The sequence below is a fragment of the Lissotriton vulgaris genome, chromosome 4_1 (assembly GCF_964263255.1).
Source record: "Lissotriton vulgaris chromosome 4_1, aLisVul1.2, whole genome shotgun sequence".
NCBI lineage: Eukaryota > Metazoa > Chordata > Amphibia > Caudata > Salamandridae > Lissotriton > Lissotriton vulgaris.
In genome coordinates this window covers 2,139,863,294-2,139,886,397 of record NC_141691.1, presented here as the reverse complement: position 1 = coordinate 2,139,886,397, position 23,104 = coordinate 2,139,863,294, and the positions used below count along the sequence as shown (strand labels likewise).

The 23,104-nt window shown below is 47.4% G+C and overlaps 1 protein-coding gene across 2 annotated transcripts in view; it reads right to left on the bottom strand.

The window, feature by feature from the left end:
* The window catches only part of LOC147725246 (nicotinamide N-methyltransferase-like), a 114,722-nt gene that overhangs the window by 52,751 nt on the left and 38,867 nt on the right, over nt 1–23,104 (bottom strand). The window lies entirely within an intron of this gene.

Genomic DNA, 23,104 nt, shown 5'->3' with positions numbered 1-23,104 from the left:
AAAGTGTTCGAAAGGTATGCAAGGGTGTGTGGATCTAGTTTGAGTGCTGAAAGGAAGACAGCTCTACTTTTACACTGTTTGGGGACAGAAGGACAAGAGGTATTCGATCATTTACCCGACATTGATGACGGTAGTTTAAATGAATATGAAATATGTATTGCAAAACTGGATGAGCATTATCTTCCTAGAGTCAGTACAATTTTAGAAAGATATCATTTTGGTCGGAGAACACAAATGGAAGAAGAAACAATTGAGAACTATATTACAGCGTTAAGGAAACTTGCGTCCTCATGTAAGTTTGGGGCAAGTCTTGATGAGCATATTAGAGATCAGTTCATGCTTGGGTGTTTTATTGAAAAGGTGAGAGAGGAATTGTGGCAAAAGGATGAACCTTCTTTAGAGGAAGTTCTTACTATTGCTAAGAGGATAGAACATTCTATTAAGTGTGTAGAAGTCATCAAAAAGAATGGTGACAACAAAACTACGAAAGAGACTGTGAATGTTGTGAAATCTACTGCTAGAACAAGTGAAAATCCGCAAAAAGACTCTAGAAATGAAAATGTTTCGAACAAAATTCCTTATAAAAGAAAGGAAAACAGTTTGGATTTCTCTCAAGTAAAGTGTTACAGATGTGGTAAAATAGGGCATTTTGCCACTGATAGACAATGTCCAGGTTGGAAAGCTTATTGTAGTAAGTGCAAAAAGAAAGGACACTTCACCTCATGTTGTAAAGGGGGAAACTATAGAGGTAGAGTGAATGAAATATTTTATGATTTTGAAAATGATGATAATCTAGATGGACACCTAGATTGTGGGCAAATTTATATTCAAACTGTGAGTGCTGAGGAAGCAAAGAATTCCCCTTGTGATGAAATTTTGGTAGAAGGTTATCCTACCAAAGTTTTGTTCGATTCTGGGGCAAAGATTACTATTGTGGCAAAAGATTTCTTCTTGAGTAAGTTGGGACATAAACTTGAGCTCTCACGCCCCGATATAAGACCATTTGGTTATGCTGGTCAACCCATTAAACTACTTGGAGTTTTTGAAGGTATGATTAATTATAAGAATAGGTTGGCCAAAGCAAAAATTTATGTTTCTCAAAAAGGAGATAGCATAATAAGCTGGTTTGCTCTCAAGGATTTGGGTGTTATGCTTGATCCGAATTCGACACCCCCTATTCTCCTAAAAGAACCCTTTCCCTGCACACCTCAAATTGTTTCATTAGTTTCTCATGATTTCACTAGTGAACTGAAATCCAAATTCCCTAAAGTTTTTTCGGAAAATTTAGGATGCCTTAATGACTATTGTCATCGTATCATCTTGAAGAAGGATGCTGTACCTGTCTGCTGCAAAGTGCGTAATGTACCTGTAGCGGTCAGAGAACAAGTTAAAGATGAACTTGATAAGCTGGTCAAGGGAGGCATTATAGAGACAGTAGAGGGAACGGAGTGGGTCGCCCCGATTGTCGCAGCCAAGAAATCGGACAACTCTCTCCGTCTCTGTGTTGATTTAAGAGAACTCAACAAGTGTGTGGTTACTGATCACTATCCTCTACCCAAGATTGCGGACATGCTTATGCTTCTTAAAGGTGCTAGAATTTTCAGCACCATTGATCTAAGGTCCGCGTACCATCAGATTAGATTGGAAGAGGATTCGAAAGACTTAACCTCTTTTGTGACACCATATGGCACTTTTAGGTTCGTTAGACTACCATTTGGTTTAGTGTCAGCCGCATCGGTTTTTCAGAGGGCATTAGAGAAAGTCTTAAAAGGTTTACATGGTGTTAGAGTCTATCAGGACGACATTCTTGTGTTTGGCATAGATAATCCTCAACATGATCTTAGGCTATTTGCTGTTCTAGGAAGGTTGTGTGATGCAGGTTTGACTGTTAAGATTGAGAAGTGTAAATTTAGAAAAACTTCCATTGATTATCTAGGTCACACCATTACAGAAGGAGGTATTTTGCCTAAGGAAAATCTTATCTCTACAATTTCTAAGATGTCTCCCCCGCAGAACAAGGAAGAGTTGATGAGTTTTTTGGGACTTGCTGAGTATTATAACAAATTTGTGAAAGACTTTGCCTCTTTGTGTACCAATATGAGGTATTTGTTGAAGAAGGGTGTAGACTTCATTTGGGGGGAGAAATGTCAGCGTGAGTTTGAGGTCATCAAGGAGAGGCTAGCTTCTGCTCCGAAATTGAGCAGTTTTGATCCTTCTGAGAAATCTATTTTGATTACTGATGCAAGCCTGAAAGGTTTAGGTGCGGTGCTTGTACAGAAATTTGAAGGTATTGAGAGGGTCATTCTTTTCTTGTCAAGGAGTTTGAAGGGAGCTGAAACTCGATACTCAGTGATTGAGCGTGAAGCTCTTGCTGTTTACTGGTCAGTCAAGAAGCTTAAAAACTTATTGTGGGGAACCAATTTTGAGGTCAGGACAGATCACAAGCCGCTTTGTGAAATTTTAAAGAAAAAAGGTATAGATGCGGTGTCTGGTAGAATCACAAAATGGGTTGTTGGTTTACAGGATTATGATTTTAGTGTAAAGTATCTACCTGGAGTAGAAAACAAAGTAGCTGATGCTTTGTCTCGCCTTGTTCCCAGTTCTGAGGTTGAGGATGAGGAAGATTGTGATGTTGATGATGAGATGGTTTGTGTTGTAGAAGAGGCTGTCGTTGATAAAGAGAGGTGGTTGAAGATGGTTCAGGAAGATTCGACTCTGGTTGAGGTACTTAAACTCCTAATGACAGGATGGAAGATTAAACCTAAGTGTAATGAAGGTCTTGAGAAATTTTGGCATGTCAAGGATCAGCTTTCTGAACAAAATGGTTTACTTTTCAGAGGAACTAGATTGGTTCCACCCTTAGCTCTTCGGGATGAGCTTATGTCTTTAGCACATATCGGTCATTTAGGAATCTCTAAGACTAAGGAGATTTTAAGGAGCTCATATTGGTGGCCAAATATGGATTTGGAAGTAGAGCGCAAAGTTAGGGATTGCATTGACTGTGCTCTTAGTGAGAAGGTAGTAAAACCTAAAGTCCAACCCATGGTGATTAGAGACAGACCGGATGCGCCCTGGAAAGAAGTGGGTTTGGATATTTTGGGGCCTATTACTTCAGCAGGTTGTGAGTGGTATGTTCTTGTTCTGGTTGATTTCTTTTCTAGATGGCCAGAAATTGCCATAACTCGTGGTATCGAGACTAGGCATGTAGTGGATTTTTTAACTAAACTTTTTGCTAGAGAGGGCATCCCTAACGCCATCCTCACAGATAATGGTCCCCAATTAGTCTCTAAAGAGATGGAGAATTTTCTGTTAGGGCAAGGAGTTAAACACAAAAGGTCTTCCCTTTACCACCCAGAAACCAATGGTATGGTTGAGAGATTTAACCGTGTCCTTAAAGAGACTATTAGAATGGCTAAGTCTGCTGGTACAGATTGGAGAACAGATGTCTTTAAGAAGGTTAAGGTTTACAGGTTATCTCCCCATGCCGTTACTGGAAAGACTCCTTTTGAACTTTTTAGATCACGCACTCCTAATACCCTTGTGGTACCGGCATGGGTCAATGACTTGCAACCACCTCCTCGTGATGACTCTGATGAGTGGATGTTGCGTGAACTTTCTAGAATTGAGTCTAGAAAAAGGATGTTTGATAAGAGACATTCTGTTAAGGTCACACCTGTTAAAGTGGGAGATTGGGTACTTATTAAGAATCCCTGCAAAAACAATAAGGCTCTTTCTGCTACCTTTAAGAAGCCTATTCGTGTCATCAAAGTTTTCAAGAACGCCATCAAAACTGCTGATCATCGTGTTTGGAATTTGAACAGGGTGGTGGTGGTTAGAAATGATCTTGTGGAAGCTTCTTGCAGTCGTCATTCTCAAACTCCTAGAGTTGAGTCCTCCTCACTTCTTCGCAAGTCTGCAAGGGTTTCTCATTCTCCTAAATATTTAAAAGACTACGTCACTGTGTGATTATTGTTTTAGCTTTGTTTTGTTTTCTCTTATAATTGTCTTGTTGTTATTAGAAGGGAGATGTGTGGCATCCTGGTCCTGTGTGTCTGTGCCTCATGACATAGCTGCGCTGATGTCATGAGACACTGGATTCTCAGATGGAATGTTATCCTTTGACCACTAAGCAGTTGCTATCTTACTTTATTGCTGGCTGGATGTTCACCTGTGGATGGGATCTTTTCTTGGAATAAACCTCTACTTTTTACCTACAAGTTGTGGATCCTTATTTTACAGGTCCCTTCTTTGCAGGGACTGTGGATCGAGCTGTGAGAGGTATGGGAGTCTGGGTCTTGTCAGGCTCTGGGCTCGGGCTCCGGCGGGAGGCAGCGGCAAAGCAGACATCGAGTTGCTGGATGGTGCCTGTGTTCACAGGGTGGCCACTCCTAGACCACAAGGGAGATGCTCTTCAGTCTTCTGTGCAGCAGAATGTCGAAGTCCAGTCGTCTTCTTAGTTTCAAGTTGATTCAGGATGATCTGAGGTGCTATGGCACTGCTCCCACTCTTATTCCCAATCTGAGGGGTGGATCACCTGCTAGGTCCCTCCTCTGGGTGGGACCAGGAAGGGGGGCGCTTACACCCCCTTTCCTTTGTCCAGCTCCTCGCCAGGCCTGGGTCTGGAAAGTCCCAGGACCGGTTTGGACTGGCTTATGCACGGGGACACCTTGTGTGCCCCGGGCATGTCTGATTCTATTCAGCCCTGTCCTACCCAATACACAAAATCCTGTCTGGGGTTGGTGCTCGCACCTCCCAAGGCAGGAAACCCTTTGTCCAAGCATCCCTCACTGGAAGGACTCCCAGCAGCAGGAGGTCAGACTTGTGTCTGTGGTGGCAGCCTCCATTTTGTGATGCTGAGGCTCTGGTTAACTTTAACCGGGGTTAAGGCTATGTACATGTCGTGTCCCTCTAGAAGGGTGGAATGCTATCCCCGTCGACAGAACTGTCGAGGGGATAGTATTCCAAATCGTATGACACCTTACTCGACATGTTTTGATAAAGCCAAACCAAAATTAGCATATAACCGCGAGGATTGTAATGCACTTAAGAGTATATGGTATGGCAATATCTCGGAACAGCTAAGGGAGTTGTTCCCGACAGCTGCAGACAGGCTCAGCTCATGCTAGAGCACCATCTCACATGTAAGCACGCACTCTGCCCTCAGGATTGCAGGGGCCTTCCATAGGAATGGCTCATAGGTTAACATGTGTCCAGTTAAGGTTAGATACAGGGATAATATATCTAAGCAAGAGGTGATTACACTAACTTACCCCAGCTGAGTGATCAGCCAGTTGTGTCAAATATGGAGGCCAGGCCAGGGGTGGCACAATACATGCTGCAGCCCCTGGTAGGCCTTGGAAACACCTATGCCCTGGGTACCTAGGGTACACTGTTACAGGAGCCAATAAGGTGAACCAGTTTCAATTGTGTATGCACCTAAGGTACATTGAGTCCATTTTAAGGAGAGAGCAACTAGCCTGGGGCCCTGAATAGCAGGATCCCAGGCCAACTATGTCAAAAACCAGCTAAACACCAGGCAAAAAGTTTGGGGGTAACCATAGTCAGATATCCACCTTCCTACATAACCCCCCCCCCCAAACGAAAGGAGATAAGGCTATCCTTGACCAGGTAAGCCTATATTGCCTAATTGGCCATATAAGGAAGTACCAGCTCTGGCTTGGTTACCCCCTGTGTCATGGTCCACTAAGCAATCCCTCACCCTAAGGGTATCGGAGGGTCTCCACCATAGGGAATCTCTACCTGTGGTGTGTCTTTGCAAAGTTAAAGGCTGGTATGGGGATGGAGTACTGAAGTGAGATTCCTCTGTAGGACTCGACTTCGTCCAATCACTCTCCACCATGTGTGCCTTTCTTTCTTTGACTGAGTTGCACTGTGCTCTCAGGGTCAACCTCTGGCTGCCTAAAGCTGGAGGCTGGGTCCCTTTGGTTGGCTTACTGGAGGGACCGTTCAGGTTTGGGCCCTTAGGGTCCCAGGTTTGGCTGTGCCCAACAGTGTCCATCTGGGGGAGGTCCCTTACTACTTTTAAGGGGGCTACCTCAGGAGTTTTTAAAGCTTTCACCTCACTAGGGCTACTAGTTTCCATGCCACTAATCTGTTGATGGGGTGCTTTATTTGACAGGGGGCCCATGGGGCTCACTGTCTTTCTTGTTCTCTGCAGCCCTGGGCTGAGTAAGGCAAGGTAGAGAGGGGCAGGTTACCTGCTCCAGACTGGGTCCCACCTGAGAAGGGTCTACTGCCATCAGAGGCTCTGTCAGGCCAGGCCTAACAACCTCTGGGACAGTTTCTTCATCAGGGGTAAGATCAGTTCCCTGAGGAGGCTGATCCTTTCCTAAAGTCTGGTGGGAAGGAGATTTCTCTTCCTCCTCAATGCTCTCAGTTTGGGTGGAGTGATCCATCATTTCAGGCTTCACTACCCAGGTATCAGTTTGAATTTGGGCTGTGGCCATCACAGCCCCACCAACCTTTTCAGGAGGAGACTCAGTTTGGGTATGAGCTGTTATCATAACAGCTCTGCTAATCGTTTCAGGAGGGAAGTTAGCTAAAGATGGGGCTGAGGTTTGCTCAGCCCTCCCAACCTTTTCAGGAAGGACATCTTGGATTGGGGCTGTAGCCATTACAGCCCCACTAACCTTTCCATGGAGATTTACCATTCTAGAATGGGTTTGCTGTTCAACCTCAGCCCAGGCTGAGATTTCCAAATCATTACCAAGTAGGCAATCTACAGGCAAGTTTGCTGACACTGCCACTCTCTTTGGGCCAGTGCCACCTCCCCAGCTGAGACTTACTACTGCCATGGGATGATTTGTTTGGATTCCATCAATGTTTGTTACCTGGTATGTGGCACCAGGTAAAAGTTGCTTAGAGGGGACTATACAGTCAGCCACCATGGTGATGCTAGCCCCTGTGTCTCTAAAAGCTTCAACTTTCAAACCATTGATGATGGGTTCTTGTCTATATTTGCTCAAGGTATTTGGGCAATCAGAGAAGTTGGCAAACCCCATACCAGTCTCATAAACAAGATTATTTGGCGATGGGGACCTGGATAGGCCAGGGTCCACCTGTGCTCCAAAAGTAAACCCACCCAGATTCCTGGGTGTGCTCCCACTTCCTGGGGGATTACTGCTGACAGTAACAGGAGGTGTTGGAGCTGGCTTTGGAGGTATATTCTGTTTATTGCCATTCTTGGGACAACAGCTGTCTGTTTTGTAATGCCCAACCTGTTTACAGGCATGACAATAAGGCTTTTTCTGGTTTGAAGAAGTGTCATGGGACCCACCCCCATTCTTGGAGTTTTGGGGCCCTGGGGAAGTCTTTTCCTTACTTGTATCCCCACCCTTCTCTTGAGGCTTGGTAGTCTCTTTCTTTTGGTCACCACCCTGGTTCTTAGGCCTGATCCTGGTTCTGACCCATTTGTCTGCCCTCCTACCCAATTCTTGTGGGGAGGTCAGATCAGAGTCAACCAGGTGCTGATGTAGAAGCTGATTTTGACAATTACTTAAGATTTGCTCTCTCATGAATAAATTATACAATCATGTATAGTCAGTAACCTTACTTCCCAGCAACCAGCCCTCCAGAGCCTTAGTGGCACATTCAACAAATTCAGAGCAGTCCTGAGTCTGTGTCTTCTGGGTATCTCTGAACATTAACCTGTACTGTTCAGTGGTTGAGCCTAACCCATCAATCAGAGCACTCTTCAGGACCAGGTAGTTTCTAGAATCCCCATCACTAACTGTGAGGAGTCTGTCTCGGCCTCTACCTTCAAAGGAGAGCCACAAGATTGCTGCCCACTGCTCCTGAGGGATCTGCTGTACTCTGCAGGCTCTCTCAAGTGCAGTCATCCATTTGAGGATATCATCCCCAGCATTGTAGGGGGGCACAATCTTACTCAGGTTTCTTGTATCAAAAGACCTGTCTTTATCCTTAGGGATAATGCTGCCACCAGTGGGTTCTATTACCCCACTCTCTCTAGGCTGTCTTGCTCTAGCAAGTTTCTCTTGGGCCAGGGCAACTTCTAATTATTGTCTCTGGATCCTAAGCTCAGCCTCTCTCATTTTGGACTCATGTTCCCTTCTTTGAGGGCTAGTCATCTCCCTTCTGGAGTGACCATGAGAACCTCTAGAAGCCTGGGAGGTATTGGAGTCACCTGAGTGATTCCTCCTCCTCCTACGCTCCTGGTTAAATCCACCTGAGTGTCTGGGCAAGGTCATCCTTGCTTCAGTCCCAAATACACTTCAGTTAACCTGGTTAAGCCTGCTGACTAGAACCTGACTATTTATGCCATCATCAGAATAACTGCTCCCCCTTCTGTCTCCTCTTCTTCTTCCTCCTCCTCATCTACCTGAGGAGCTCCAGTGACTTGGTCATCCTCATCTACCAGGACTATGGGGACAGGGGCATCAGTACTGTCATCTTCAATGGGAGAGCCTCCATCAGCATTCCCTGTGGGGTCTGCTTTAGAGGTCTTTAGAGTCTCAGACTGGTCTAAGAGCTCTCTAAGGTGGTCTGTAGTAGGGGATGGCCCTTTATTCAGACCTCTTAAGGCACAAAGCTGCCTTAGCTCCTTAAAGGAGAATATAGCTAATCTGGATGGTGCCTTTGGAGGGTCACTCTCCACAGAGACATTCCCAGTGGAACCCTCAGCTCCAGACATTGTTCTAGTGTGGGTGGATATGTTGCAATCTACCTACACTGGTGTTTACCTACTAAACCTATCTAGTAGTTGTAGTCAGGGTGTGCTACTCCCTATCCTCTACAACAACTAAGTTCAGTAGAACTTAAGTATACTAGTCTTGTTTTATATGTACCTAGCAGGTACCTGTATGATCTTTCAAATGATACTCTCAAAGATTGTAATGGTAAAACAAACAGCAAGCTCAGATCCCAATCCGCTGCTCACCAATGTGAGAAGTTGGCCTGGTATGTGATGCTCACTAATTCTAGTGATCACCTTGTACCATGCCAAGCAACCCTTATGATGATTGGTTGTAAGTCATCCTTATAGACCAGCTATCCTAGTGGTAGCGTGGACAAAGCAGTCTTAGGCTAAACTCTGAAAGGGATGTGAAGCAAGCTGTTTTACCATATACAACCCCCTTGAATACCACATGAAAGGACACCACACAGATATATATTGAAAATATATATATATTTATTAACTACAAATATCCCCTATACTCTTTATGAGCACAGAAGCACAAGCGTTAAAACAAAACACAGTTGAAATACACAAAAGTTGCACAATATGGATGAGCCCTAGGGGCCACCTAAACCATATACTAAGAAAGTGGTATAAGAGATATAAAATTGAAAAGGAAATAGGCCTAGGGCCTTGGGAATCGCTGGAGCTGATCGGGACTAGCAGTGACTAAGTCGGTAAAGGCCGCGGTACTCGGGTGCAGTGTTTAAAGTGCACGCACTCACCAATGCAATGTCTATGGTGCGTAAAAGTTATAAAGTTAGTTAGTTAGGAACCTTCCGAGTGAACTAGAGGAGTGAAACTTAAGACACAGACACTAGAGGTGTGTACTAGTGTGGGAACCCCAGCGTTGCTGAGTTACCTCACCCACAGGACGCGGGTGCATAGGGTCGAAGTAGTGTCGGGTTTCGTCACGCTGGTCGATGGTGCTTGGAGCTGAAGATGTTGCAGGCGGCTTGATGTGAAGAGTTCCGGTGGATCCAAGGGTGGATCTGAAGTGGTGAAGACCTGAAAGCAGAGGGGACAATGTTCAAAGTCACTAGCCAGTGACTACCGTGGAACCAGATTCGAACCAGGCGATGTCGGGTGCAAACAGGAGCTGAGGTGTAGCTTCTCTTTGCAGCCACGTGGACATAAAGAGGTCGAGGACGTCCAGGCGTCAATCACGAGCTGTCCCACACAAGCTTCTCGCTGTTGGCGGTGTCGGCAACTTGATTGGAGCAAACAGGCCTTGGCTAATGCAAGCCACGCAGGAATCAAAAAAGGCTTATCATTAAGACCAGCAAGGTCAGAGCGGGTGCTCCCTTTTACAGGAGCGAGGGCAAGTCTAGAGCAACCAGACCCGCAGTGTAGTTTGAAGGTTTCATCGCCAGATGGCCGCTGACCACGTGGCAAGTGGCCGGGCTGGCACGTCGAATTGCACAATGCAAAAGGGCTCCACGCAGATCGTGGAGATGCTGGGGGGCTGATCTTCGGTGCAAGCGCTGCTCGGTGATGGGGCTTCTCAGTCCCCAAAGCACAACGTCGAGGATGCCTCGAATGCTACGCAGTCAGCTTCTCGGGGGTCTTTCAAGAGGTCTGGTCCCACGTCTCTCAATGCCTCCATGGGTCCCTTTCTTGCAGGGACTGTGGATTGGGCTGTGAGAAGTCTGGGAGTCTGGGTCTTGTCAGGCTCTGGGCTCGGGCTCCGGTGGGAGGCAGCGGCAAAGCAGATGTCGAGTTGCTGGATGGTGCCTGTGTTCACAGGGTGGCCACTCCTAGGCCACAAGGGGGATGATCTTCAGTCTTCTGTGCAGCAGAACGTCGACCCGCTCAAAGGGGGTGCTGACGACCGGAAAGGGCTGGAGGGGAGCGTTGCGCGCGCCTCCACTCTTTCCACTGGCCTGGCACGTGGGGCAGGACTTACACTGGGTCTCTACATTTGTTCGCATTTTGGGCTAGTAAAAGTGAGTGACTAGGCGATTGTAGGTCTTATCTTGGCCCAAGTGTCCCGCCAGGGGTACATCATGGGCCAGACCCAGGAGAAAGTCGCGGAAGCGTAGGGGTACCACGAGCACCCGGCCCGACCCTAGCTCCGCAGACCTCTGTTCACTATACAGGAGGCCATTCTCCCAGTACAGGGAATGAGTCCCAGTTTGGTCGCCCGCAGCTTGGGCGGTGGCTTGTCGTCAGAGTCCGTCCAGGGATGGGCAAGTGGCTTGCTCCTGACAGAACTCCTCTCGGGAGGGGCCCCCCTCATGACGCCACTGCGCCAACTCGGGCAGATCATCTATCTCAGGGAGCTGTGCGGCCTCGGGGAGCAAGGTCTCGGGGTCAGGAACGGGTTCTCCTTCCGGGGAGAGGCCGTGGGGCTCAGCCCGATCTTCCCTATCTTCTTCTACCGGGAGGTGGTTGGGAGGCTCAGCAAAGACCGCCCCGATGGGGGGTAGTCGAGCGGACATGGATCGAGTGGTGGCGCACACCCACTCGGGTAGGCCCATCATGCCCAGGTGTGTCTTACGTTCTACCTGTGTCCATGGGGAACTTTCTAGGTCGTTGCCCAGGAGACAGTCTACGGGTTGGGAGGCCCTGACAGCGACTCGTAACTCTCCTGTCACTCCCCCCCCCCATTCGAACGGTACCAGGGCCATCTTGCAAAGACTCTCAGTGTTATCAGCGGACAATACGGGGCATAGGACATTCGGAATGATCTGGTCCTCCCTGACTAGGTGGCTGAGGATACCTGTGATACTTGCCCCAGTGTCACGAAGAGCTTCCACCCGGTGGCCGTTTACCTTCACTAACTGTCTGTACTTCTTAGTATTATCGGGCAAGGGAGCCCCAGGGATCATCTCTCGGTCTCCTAGGGAGACTAGGGCCATGGCTGCGGGTTCCCACTCTTCAGTGTCCTCCATCTGTTCCCCTAGAGCTACATTTGCTACCTGTCTGGCTGGGGGAGCTGTTGCAGAGGGTCGCGGGGCCATGGGACACAGGGGGTCACTGGCGTAATGCCCGGTTTGTTGGCATCGGTAACAGGAAATCGTGACCCGGTGCCCACGGTTGCCCGGGGGAGCGGAAGTGGCTGGTGCGGTGGCTGGTGGCGTTTGGGTTTGGCCTTTGGGGGGACTACGCTGGGGTCCTGCCTGGGAATCCCTCTGTCTACCTTGGTTCCCTCCACCCCTCTGGCGGGGAGATCCCTGACTGTTTTTGGGGGTTTCTACTACGGGACCCCGGGGGACCCGGGTATTCACCCAGCGATCAGCCTCCACGGCCAGCTTCCTCGGGTTGGCAAGCTTGCTGTCGAGCAGATGCTGGCGAAGTTCTACAAAACAGTTCACGGACAGTTGTTCCCAGAGCATGAGGTCAGTGAGTTCCTCCATGGTGGTCACTTTGCTGCCCTTGACCCACCTGTCGAATGCTCTGCTGAAAAAGTTGACGTACTCCACCCAGGTAGTCCCAGGAATCTTCTTGCAGTCCCGGAACCGCTGGCGGTACATTTCTGGGGTGAGGCCGTATCTTGACAAGAGAGCCTCCTTCATGTGGCTGTAGGAGTTCTGCATAGAAGAGGGTAGGTCGAGCAGGGTGTCTCTCTCCTCACTCAGGAATCGGCCCCACAGCCCAGCTCCCCAATCTTTCTGCGGAACTAGGTGGGAGGTCATGGCGACCTCATAGGCTCTAAACCATTGCTGTATGTCATCGTTCTTATAATATTCTCTTACCACGTCCTTGGGGATGTGGACCTTTGGTTCGGGTGGGGGAGTCGCTTCTCAGCTTCCCAAGGTTCGGTTTTCTTCGCTCCGGGCCTTGAGCTCGATCTCCTTCAGTCCGCGCTTGTGCTCCAGCTGGAGTCTCTTGTCTTCATGTTCTCGTTGGAGCTTCTTTTCCTCTAACACCCCTTGGACTCGTAGTTGCTCCATCGCAAGTCTCTTTTCGGCTAGCTTCAGCTCACACTCAATATTGAGTTTGGCCAACTCGAGTTCATGATTGCGGGTCCTTTCTCGGTCCGCTAGTTCTCCGGGGCAGAGGCCCCCATCCGGGAAGCTGCTCCGTACCGGCGTGTTGCTGCCTTCTCTTGGGTTGGGTTCGGGTTCGGTCGGTTGCTCTGTTCCTCCTCCTGATGGGAGAAGGTTGTCTTCGGACTCAACCCAAGTTTGTAGAGCTTTTTGCATATCTTCCTTGGTGTTTAGGCCTGTGGTAGCGATTCCTCGTTCCTTGCAAAATTCCTTCAATTCTCTGTGCGTGCAGTCTTCTAACCGTTCCGGAAGGAACGCAGGGCTTGCATCACTCTCAGTGGTACCCTTGTTACTCTTCTCTGCCATCTCTGTTTGGTAGTGCGTCAGCCGCTTACTGTACGATATCTAGATTTATGGGCTCGGATCCCGTCGCTTGCCACCAAGGTTAGAGGGCTGATCTCAGGAGGGAACAGATTTGGCACCTGACCACCCTGGGACCCACCTCTCGTAAGAATACAGCCGAGCACTGGCAGAAGACCCTCAGGCTAAGGATCTCGAATCTAGAATCGTACGCTCTGCGCTAGCACCACTTCAACAGAGAGACACCACACTGAAGAGTTTAAGAGAACACATGCTTTATCTCTTCAAAATAGAACTGGATCTTTATGATCCGCAGAGTATTACGTACAGACAAGCCGGGGCTCGAAGAGTCTTGGCAGGGGTAGGGTGGCGGGACAGTCTTAGAGTTCAAGGTATCCAGCGCACAGTTCTCAATCCTCGAGCTGGGGGATACTGGATGATCTTGGGTCCAGCCGGACAAGAGTAGTCTCTCGAGCCGCGATCGAATCAGCAGGGCTCACAGTGATCTTCTTGGTTGCAAAGGAGCGGCGAACGAATCAGCAGGGCTCGGTGGTCTTCTTAGTTGCAGGGAGCTGCGAACGAATCAGCAGGGCTCAAGAGTGCTTTAAGCAGCGAAGGAGCCGTGACAGCGTCAGCAGGGCTCGGTGATCTTCTCTGTCGCAAAGAGCCGCAAACGAATCAGCAGGGCTCAAGAGTTCTCCGGATAGCAGGGAAGCCGCGACCAGGTCAGCAGGGCTCTCGTAGTCCAGGATACAACTAGTTTGGTCGGTCCAGAGCCACGCCTGATATAGGACTCCCCTTCTTTAATGTCCGGAGTCCTCGCAGGCGGAGGTCTTAGCAACTGGGGGCTGGTTGTTGGGGGTTCCGCCTCGGCGGCTCCTTTCATTCTTTGAAGTTGGGTCTGGGGGAAACCCAGACACTCAGCAGACCTGGAGCCAGCCCTCGGGGAGGCCGGATGGGTGATCGAAACTCATCTTTGAGGGGAGGTGGAAGGTGTGACCAAGCTACTCCTCCCTCTCTCGCTCACAGGGAGCGCTCTACCCCTGGCTGGGGATGGTGCCGTCGGCCGAGCCGGGGCGGCCATTTTAGGTGCAGGGACATGGGCCTCGGCCTCGGATGTCAAGAAAATGGGGGACGAGGACGGGAAGCCCAGGGTCGGGGATTTAGGGTCTGGTGAAGCTATTTGGATCAGGGGTGACCACGCCACGAGGCCAGGTCCAACAGGCCCCCAGAACTAAAGGGGCAGAAGGGCCCCCAGATCCAATGGGGCAGAAGGGCTTCCAGATCTAAAGGGGCAGAAGGACCCCCAGATTCGTAGGGGCACAGGGGCCCTGGATCCGAAGGGACTGAAGGGACAGAAGGGACCCCGGATGTAAAGGGGCAGAAGGGCCCCCAGATCTAAATGGGAAGAAGGGCCCAGGATCCGAAGTGGCAAAAAGGTCCCCAGAACTGAAGGGGCAGAAGGGCCCTGGATCTAAAGGAGCAGAAGGGCCCCCAGAACTAAAGGGACTGAAGGGCCCCTGGATCCAAAGGGGCAGAAGGGCCCTGGATCTAAAGGGGCAGAAGGGCCCCCGAACTAAAGGGGCAGTGGGGGCCCTGGATCCGAAGGGGCAGAAGGGCCCCCAGATCTAAAGTGGCAGAGGGCCCCCGGATCCGAAGGGGCAGAAGGGCCCCGAGTCCAAAGGGGCAAAAGGGCCCTGGGATCTAAAGGGGCAGAAGGGCCCCGGATCTAAAGTGACAGAAGGGCCCGGATCTAAAGGGGCAGAAGGGCCCCCGGATCCGAAGGGGCAGAAGTGCCCCAGAACTAAAGGGGCAGAAGGGCTCCCGGAACTAAAGGGGCAAAAGGGCCCAGGATCCAAAGGGGCAGAAGGACACCAGATCTAAAGGGAAAGAAGGGCCCCGGATCTAAAGTGGCAGTTGGGCCCCAGATCTAAAGGGGCAGAAGGGCCCCAGATCTAAAGGGGAAGAAGGGCCCCGGATCTAAAGGGGCAGCAGGGCCCCGGATCTAAAGGGGCAGAAGGGCCCCAGATCTTAAGGGGCAGACCCCCTGCAAACATCAGCCAGCAGGAAAGGGAGACCAGAGACCCCTAGTCTCATCTGTTGGCTGCCACTGGTCTGGACTCACTTCAGGCACAGGTGCAAAGCCCCATATGGAGAGGGTTTCACCACTCCAAGTGGGGTGAACATACCATCAACCAAACCTAAAACCTCAGAGAAGCAAACTGCAAACTGGGACATGTCACACATGAGCAAAATATAAACTTGCCTACTGTGAATTACAAGCTGCCCAAGCCACTCATCCCTCTATTCATCCATGTGTGCATCCACCCAGCCCTCTCTTCATCCATGTATGCATCCTCCCAGCTCTCTCTTCATCCATGTATGCATCCACCAAGCCCTCTCTTCATCCATGTATGCATCCACCCAGCCCTACATTCATCCACGTATGCATCCACGCAGCCCTCTCTTCATCCATGTATGCATCCACGCAGCCCTCTCTTCATCCATGTATGCATCCACCCAGCCCTAAATTCATCCATGTATGCATCCACCCAGCCCTCTTTTCATCCATGTATGCATCCATCCAGCCCTACATTCATCTATGTATGCATCCACCCAGCCCTCTCTTTATCCATGTGCTAGCAGCCTGTCCCGACGTTGTCCGGGTGTGAATTGCTGCCGGCCAGTAGTATATTGTTTTGTAGGATTTCGTTTTGATAGCATTTCTTATTTGTGACAGGCCTGTGAAACGCTCTGATTCACAGTGCACTGCTGATGCACTTAAGAGTGCGCGTTCAGTAGTGTGTGAACTCGAGTTTCCCTACTTTATTTTTCCTTATAGCGCGAACTCGACAACATGACATGAGCACAATTTACATTACAGAAGAACACATTTATTTGTGGTAGGCACGGGGAGACAAAGCGATTTGCCTGGAATCACAGGATGTTGAGCTGATGCCGAGATTCGAACGTAGCTCCCCAGCTCTAAAGTTCGCAATTCTGGTGGCGGGAGGTGTGTCTATAAGTGTATGTCAGTGCTGGCCATCAATGAGAGAGACCTGTGCATTTTTCAAATGGGTGGTGAAAAAATATGAGTATGTTGCTGGAGATGTGGGCCGCCGTGCAACCAATGTAGTTACCGGGGGGAGGGTAAACACCCATTATTCCGCAACTTTCTTTCCACATACCATGACTCCGCATACTTTCATTACGAAAGTACCATGACTCCGCAATGCCATTATAACGCATGGAATTACATTTTATATGCTTTTTCCACGCATGCGTTTACAACAAAATTCATTGTAAATGCATGAATGGTAAAAGCATGTTTTTTTAATGTTTGGATAAGGTAAGTATGGGTATAGGGGTACATGTTTTGGGGTACTGAGGTATATGTTTTGGGGTGTTTGGGTATTTTAAGGGTTCAGATATAGTTTTGTGTTATGGGGTACAGGGGTATTTTAAGGGTTCAGGTCTAGGTTTGGGATTTGTGGTACAGGGGTACTTTTAACGTTCAGGGCTAGGTTTGGGTTTTGGGGTACAGGGGTATTTTAGGGTTCAGGGGTAGGTTTGGGTTTTGGGGTACAGGGTTATTTTTAGGGTTCAGTGCTAGGTTTGGGTTTTGGGGTACAGGGGTATTTTTAGGGTTCAGGGGTAGGTTTGGGTTTTGGGGTACAGGGGTATTTTAAGGGTTCAGGGCTAGGTTTGGGTTTTGGGCTACAGGGGTATTTTAGGGTTCAGGGGTAGGTTTGGGTTTTGGGGTACAGTGGTATTTTTAGGGTTCAGGGCTAGGTTTGGGTTTTGGGGTACAGGGGTATTTTTAGGGTTCAGTGGTAGGTTTGGGTTTTGAGGTACAGGTGTATTTATAGGGTTCAGGGCTAGGTTTGGGTTTTGGGGTACAGGGGTATTTTTCCGGGTTTAGGGAAAAGTTTGCGTTTTGGGGTACAAGGTAAATTTATAGGGTTAAGATGGGTTAGTGTTTAAGGGTGTTGGGGTATTTTAAGGAGTAAGGGTTGGTTATGATTATGGGGTGCAGGGGTATTTAAAGGAGCAGGGTGGGATTAGCACACGATATGAGACATGGCATGAAGGGCGGAACGTACCACACGCCCCCAGCGTACGCCCACAGCACAACGAAGACACGCCCACAAGGGAATACTTTGCTGGCACGGTTCTTTTACCTTTTAAATGTATATGGTGGGCGTCTGCATAGTCTATGTCCTTCTGCTGCAACTGCCCTTTCCAACGCTGTGTTGGGTGTTGTGATTGGTGCTGTGGTTCCTGAGATTACCCGCCTCAAATGTTTGGGCTCTCTCTTTGTTATATTAGTATAGATGCATCCACTCAGCCCTACATTCATCGAAGTAGGCATCCATGCAGCCTTTTCTTCATCCATGTATGCATCCACCCAGCCCTATATTCATCCATGTATGCATCCACCCAGCCCTCTCTTCATCCATGTATGCATCTACTCAGCCCTCTCTTCATCCATGTATGCATCCACCCAGCCCTCTCTTCATCCATGAATGCATCCACCCAACCCTCTCTTCATCCATGTATGCATCCACCCAGCCCTCTCTTCATCCATGTATGCATCCACCCAGCCCTCTCTTCATCCATGTGTGGTAAATATTTAATTACCGTCTTAATTTCTATGCAGGTAAGTACTAAAAATAAAATAACTCAATCGGAAAGAAAGACGCAGAGTCCGTGGTGTTAGAGTTCTTAGGGGTTTTATTCCTTAAAAAGGAATGGTTCTTGAACCGGATATCGGGTTCCTGACACCACTGGGGTTCAGGAAGGGATAGAGCAATGCTTTATTGACAATACATAACTTTTATACTCAAATCATATAATGGAAACCAATACAGTAGGCGTAACAGCTGAGAGAAACAAGATAAGAGCACACACGTGTTAGCAATACGTAATCAGAAGGCGTGAACTAGGCGTGAACACAGAGGTGTGTGCTAGAAACGTCACATGAAAGTGTCACAAGTGGGTGGGTACATAGCATAGTCTTACAATGTCAGCAGAAATCTGAGATCTGGATGCGCGCGCAGCTGCATGACGTGTGATTGACGTGAAGCTGGAGGGTGCAGGGGACTTGACATTTGCGCTAGAGGAAAGAGACAGAAGTCTGGACTGTCAGATCAACTCGTTCCTATATCATATCTGATATCTGATGTTTGGGAACCATATTATCTAGAGGGAAAGGTCTCTTGGGCAGAGGCTATTCTATACTGACTGTGAGTGCGTGTATAAGCGTCTACGTGTCTGCATGAGATGCGAGGGGGCATGGGCCTACCATGGTAACAGGAGCTATGAATTACTTGCACGGAGACAGTGAGGCCGGGCCCTTTGCTCTGCAGCTGGAAGGATGTTTACTTGAACTAGTAGGCAAGAATGTATTTTTGAGGAGCGGAGCAGATAATTCGAAGGTTGAATACAGTCTTGGCAGGCAACAGGCTGAGCTAAGCGCCGTTAGCCGCGCAGGGAGTAAGGCAGAGGTCACGGGTAAAGAGGCAGGCCCAGGCTGAGGCATTCAGAGTCAGAAGGCAGGAAAAGGCTCGATGGCAGAATTCAGGGCCTACTTCGCCTGGGCTGAAAAACGTGTAAAGTACACCACATAAAGACGTTGGCAAGGCATACTTAGGAACGGAATATTGAACCCGTTCAGGGTGGATCTGAAAGAGGACATGTTAACGTTGGACGCAAATGTATTTGCGTCTTCATAGCTGGCACAGGAAGGAAGTTACATGCACTTTAAGCTCGTACATGGAAACGGTGGGGTACACGTTAGGGAACATTTCTTGACCATAAAATTTATATTTCCTCACATGTATGCATCCACCCAGCCCTCTCTTCATCCATGTATGCATCCACGCAGCCCTCTCTTCATTCATGTATGCATCCACCCAGCCCTACATTCATCCATGTATGCATCCACCCAGCCCTCTCTTCATCCATGTATGCATCCACACAGCACTCTCTTCATCCATGAATGCATCCACCCAGCCCTACATTCATCCATGTATGCATCCACCCAGCCCTCTCTTCATCCATGTTTGCATCTACTCAGCCCTCTCTTCATCCATGTATGCATCCACACAGCCCTCTCTTCATCCATGTATGCATCCACCCAGCCCTCTCTTCATCCATGTATGCATCTACTCAGCCCTCTCTTCATCCATGTATGCATCCACGCAGCCCTCTCTTCATCCATGTATGCATCCACCCAGCCCTACAGTCATCCATGTATGCATCCACCCAGCCCTACATTCATCCATGTATACATCCACCCAGCCCTAGATTCATCCATGTATGCATCCTCGCAGCCCTCTCTTCATCCATGTATGCATCCACCCAGCCCTTCATTCATCCATGTATGCATCCACCCAGCCCTACATTCATCCATGTACGCATCCACCCAGCCACATCTTCATCCATGTATGCATCCACCCAGCCCTACATTCATCCATTTATGCATCCACCCTGCCCTACATTCATCCATGTATGCATCCATGCAGCCCTCTCTTCATCCATGTATGTATCCACCCAGCCCTACATTCATCCATGTATGCATCCACCCAGCCCTCTCTTCATCCATGTATGCATCCACCCAGCCCTACATTCATCCATTTATGCATCCACCCTGCCCTACATTCATCCATGTATGCATCCATGCAGCCCTCTCTTCATCCATGTATGTATCCACCCAGCCATACATTTGTCCATGTATGCATTCACCCAGCCCTACATTCATCCATGTATGCATTCACCTAGCCTTCTCTTCATCCATGTATGCATCCACCCAGCCATACATTCATCCAAGTATGCATCCACCCAGCCCTACATTCATCCATATATGCATCCACCCAGCCCTATAGTCATCCATGTATGCATCCACCCAGCCCTCTCTTCATCCATGTATGCATTCACCCAGCCCTACATTCATCCATGTATGATCCCACCCAGCCCTACATTCATCCATGTATAATCCCACCCAGCCCTACATTCATCCATGTATGCATCCACCCAGGCCCTCTCTTCATCCATGAATGCATCCACCCAGCCCTACATTCATCCATGCATGCATCCACACAGCCCTACATTCATCCATGAATGCAGCCACCCAGCCCTACATTCATCCATGTATGATCCCACCCTGCCCTACATTCATCCATGTATGATCCCACCCAGCCCTACATTCATCCATGTATGCATCCACCAGCCCTCTCTTCATCCATGTATTCATCCACCCAGCCCTCTCTTCATCCATGTATGCATCCACCCAGCCTAACATTCATGCATGCATGCATCCACCCAGCCCTCTCTTCATCAATGTATCTACCCTACATTTACCTGTGCCTACATGTGCAGGTGGTCCGCAGATGCAGCGCTGGTTGTTTACTTTAGGCGGCCCTCCGTTAACTGTCTCTTTTCTGTCATGCTCTGGAGTCTCATAAGTCTTGGCCTCTCCCCTGCCTCCTTCAGTCTGGCAGCGGCTGGAGCTCTCATCTGGCATGGATGCTTGTTTTGCATGCACCAAGCAATGCCTGTCCTATTAATTGTTTTTGTAAAATCAAATCCAAATTCCCATGTTGTTGGGTTAATGACCTTTTAGTAAATTAGCAATTGCAAATTCCACTTAACAATTTGCTGTGTCTTCTGAGGCGGTTGCTGTGTGAGCAGTGCAGATCGCAATGGACCGAGTAGCCGCACTGTCTTACAGTATGGCATGCACTCGCTGCAGCTGTGTGTGCAGAGCGATATGTGACCCCCAGATTTAATGTGACGGTTTATGTGCTGTTCTGGCAAACTAGTTTGCTTTATCATGCTTAAGTAACTTACTTAAATGTTGTCTTGTTTAGCTATGAAGTGGATATTCAACCCTGCAAGTACATGATATGTGCTTTCTAGTTCAGCATATCAAAGAGCATAAGTGATAAACATTGTGATTTACAACGCCAATCGCTCTACCTTTCAAAAATGCGAGACTGATAGCATTGCAAATGCTTGTTTTTGTTCTTGTTTTGACCTATGTCTATAGATCTTGTTTGAACTAATGTATGATTTTTCTTTCGACCTATGTCTATAGTTCTGTTTTGAACTCATGTATGGTTTTTGTTTTGACCTATGGCTTTAGTTCTTATTTGAACTCAGGTATGGTTGTTGTTTCGACCTATGGCTATAGTTCTTGCTTGAACTTATGTATGGTTTTTGTTTCAACCTATGTCTATAGTTCTGTTTTGAACTCATGTATGGTTTTTGTTTTGACCTATGGCTTTAGTTCTTATTTGAACTCAGGTATGGTTGTTGTTTCGACCTATGGCTATAGTTCTTGCTTGAACTTATGTATGGTTTTTGTTTCAACCTATGTCTATAGTTCTGTTTTGAACTCAGGTATGGTTGTTGTTTCGACCTATGGATATAGTTCTTGCTTGAACTTATGTATGGTTTTTGTTTCAACCTATGTCTATAGTTCTGTTTTGAACTCATGTATGGTTTTTGTTTTGACCTATGGCTTTAGTTCTTATTTGAACTCAGGTATGGTTGTTGTTTCGACCTATGGCTATAGTTCTTGCTTGAACTTATGTATGGTTTTTATTTCAACCTATGTCCATAGTTCTTATTTGAACTCAGGTATGGTTGTTGTTTCGACCTATGGCTATAGTTCTTGCTTGAACTCATGTATGGTTTTTGTTTCAACCTATGTCTATAGTTCTGGTTTGAACTCATGTATGGTTTTTGCTCCGACCTATGTCCATAGTTCTTGTTTGAACGCATGCATGGTTTTATGTTTTGACCTATGGCTATAGTTTGTACTTAAACTTATGTATGTTTTTTTTAACCTATGCCTATAGTTCTTGCTTGAACTCATGTATAGTTTTTGTTACGACCTATGTCTATAGTTCTGGTTTAAACTTATGTATGATTTTTGTTTCGACCTATGTCTATAGTTCTTGTTTGAACTCAAGTATAGTTTTTGTTTTGACCTTTGTCTATAGTTCTTGTTTGAACACATGTATGTTTTCTGTTTTGATCTATGGCTATAGTTCTTGCTTGAACTTATATATGGTTTTTGTTTTGACCTATGGTTATAGTTCTGGTTTGAACTCATGTATGGTTTTTGTTTTGACCTATGGTTATAGTTCTGGTTTGAACTCATGTATGGTTTTTGCTCCGACCTATAGCTATAGTTCTGGTTTGAACTCATGTATGGTTTTTGCTCCGACCTATGTCCATAGTTCTTGTTTGAACTCATGTATGGTTTTTGTTTTGACCTATGGCTATAGTTCTAGTTTGAACTCATGCATAGTTTTTATCACGACCTATGTCTACAGTTCTTGTTTGAACTCACGTATGGTTTTTGTTTTGATCTATGGCTATAGTTTTTGCTTGAACTCATGTATGGTTTTTGTTTCGACCCATGTCTATAGAACTTGTTTGAACTAATGTATGATTTTTCTTTCGACCTATGTCTATAGTTCTTATTTGAACTCATGTACGGTTTTTGTTTTGACCTATGTCTATAGTTCTTGTTTGAACTCATGTATGGTTTATGTTTTGACCTATGGCTTTAGTTCTTATTTGAACTCATGTATGGTTTTTGTTTTGACCTATGGATATAGTTCTTGCTTGAACTTAAGTATGGTTTTTGTTTTGACCTATGGTTATAGTTCTGGTTTAAACTCATGCATGGTTTTTGTTTTGACCGAATGTCTATAGTTCTGGTTTGAACTCATGCATGGTTTTTGTTTTGATGTATGGCTATAGTTCTGGTTTGAACTAATGTATGGTTTTTGTTTTGACCTATGGTTATAGTTCTGGTTTAAACTCATGCATGGTTTTTGTTTTGACCTATGTCTATAGTTCTGGTTTGAACTCATGTGTGGTTTTTGTTTTGATGTATTGCTATAGTTCTGGTTTGAACTAATGTATGGTTTTTGTTTAGACCTATGGATATAGTTCTTGCTTGAACTCAAGTATGGTTTTTGTTTTGACCTATGGTTATAGTTCTGGTTTAAACTCATGCATGGTTTTTGTTTTGACCTGTGGCTATAGTTCCTGCTTGAACTCAAGTATGGTTTTTGTT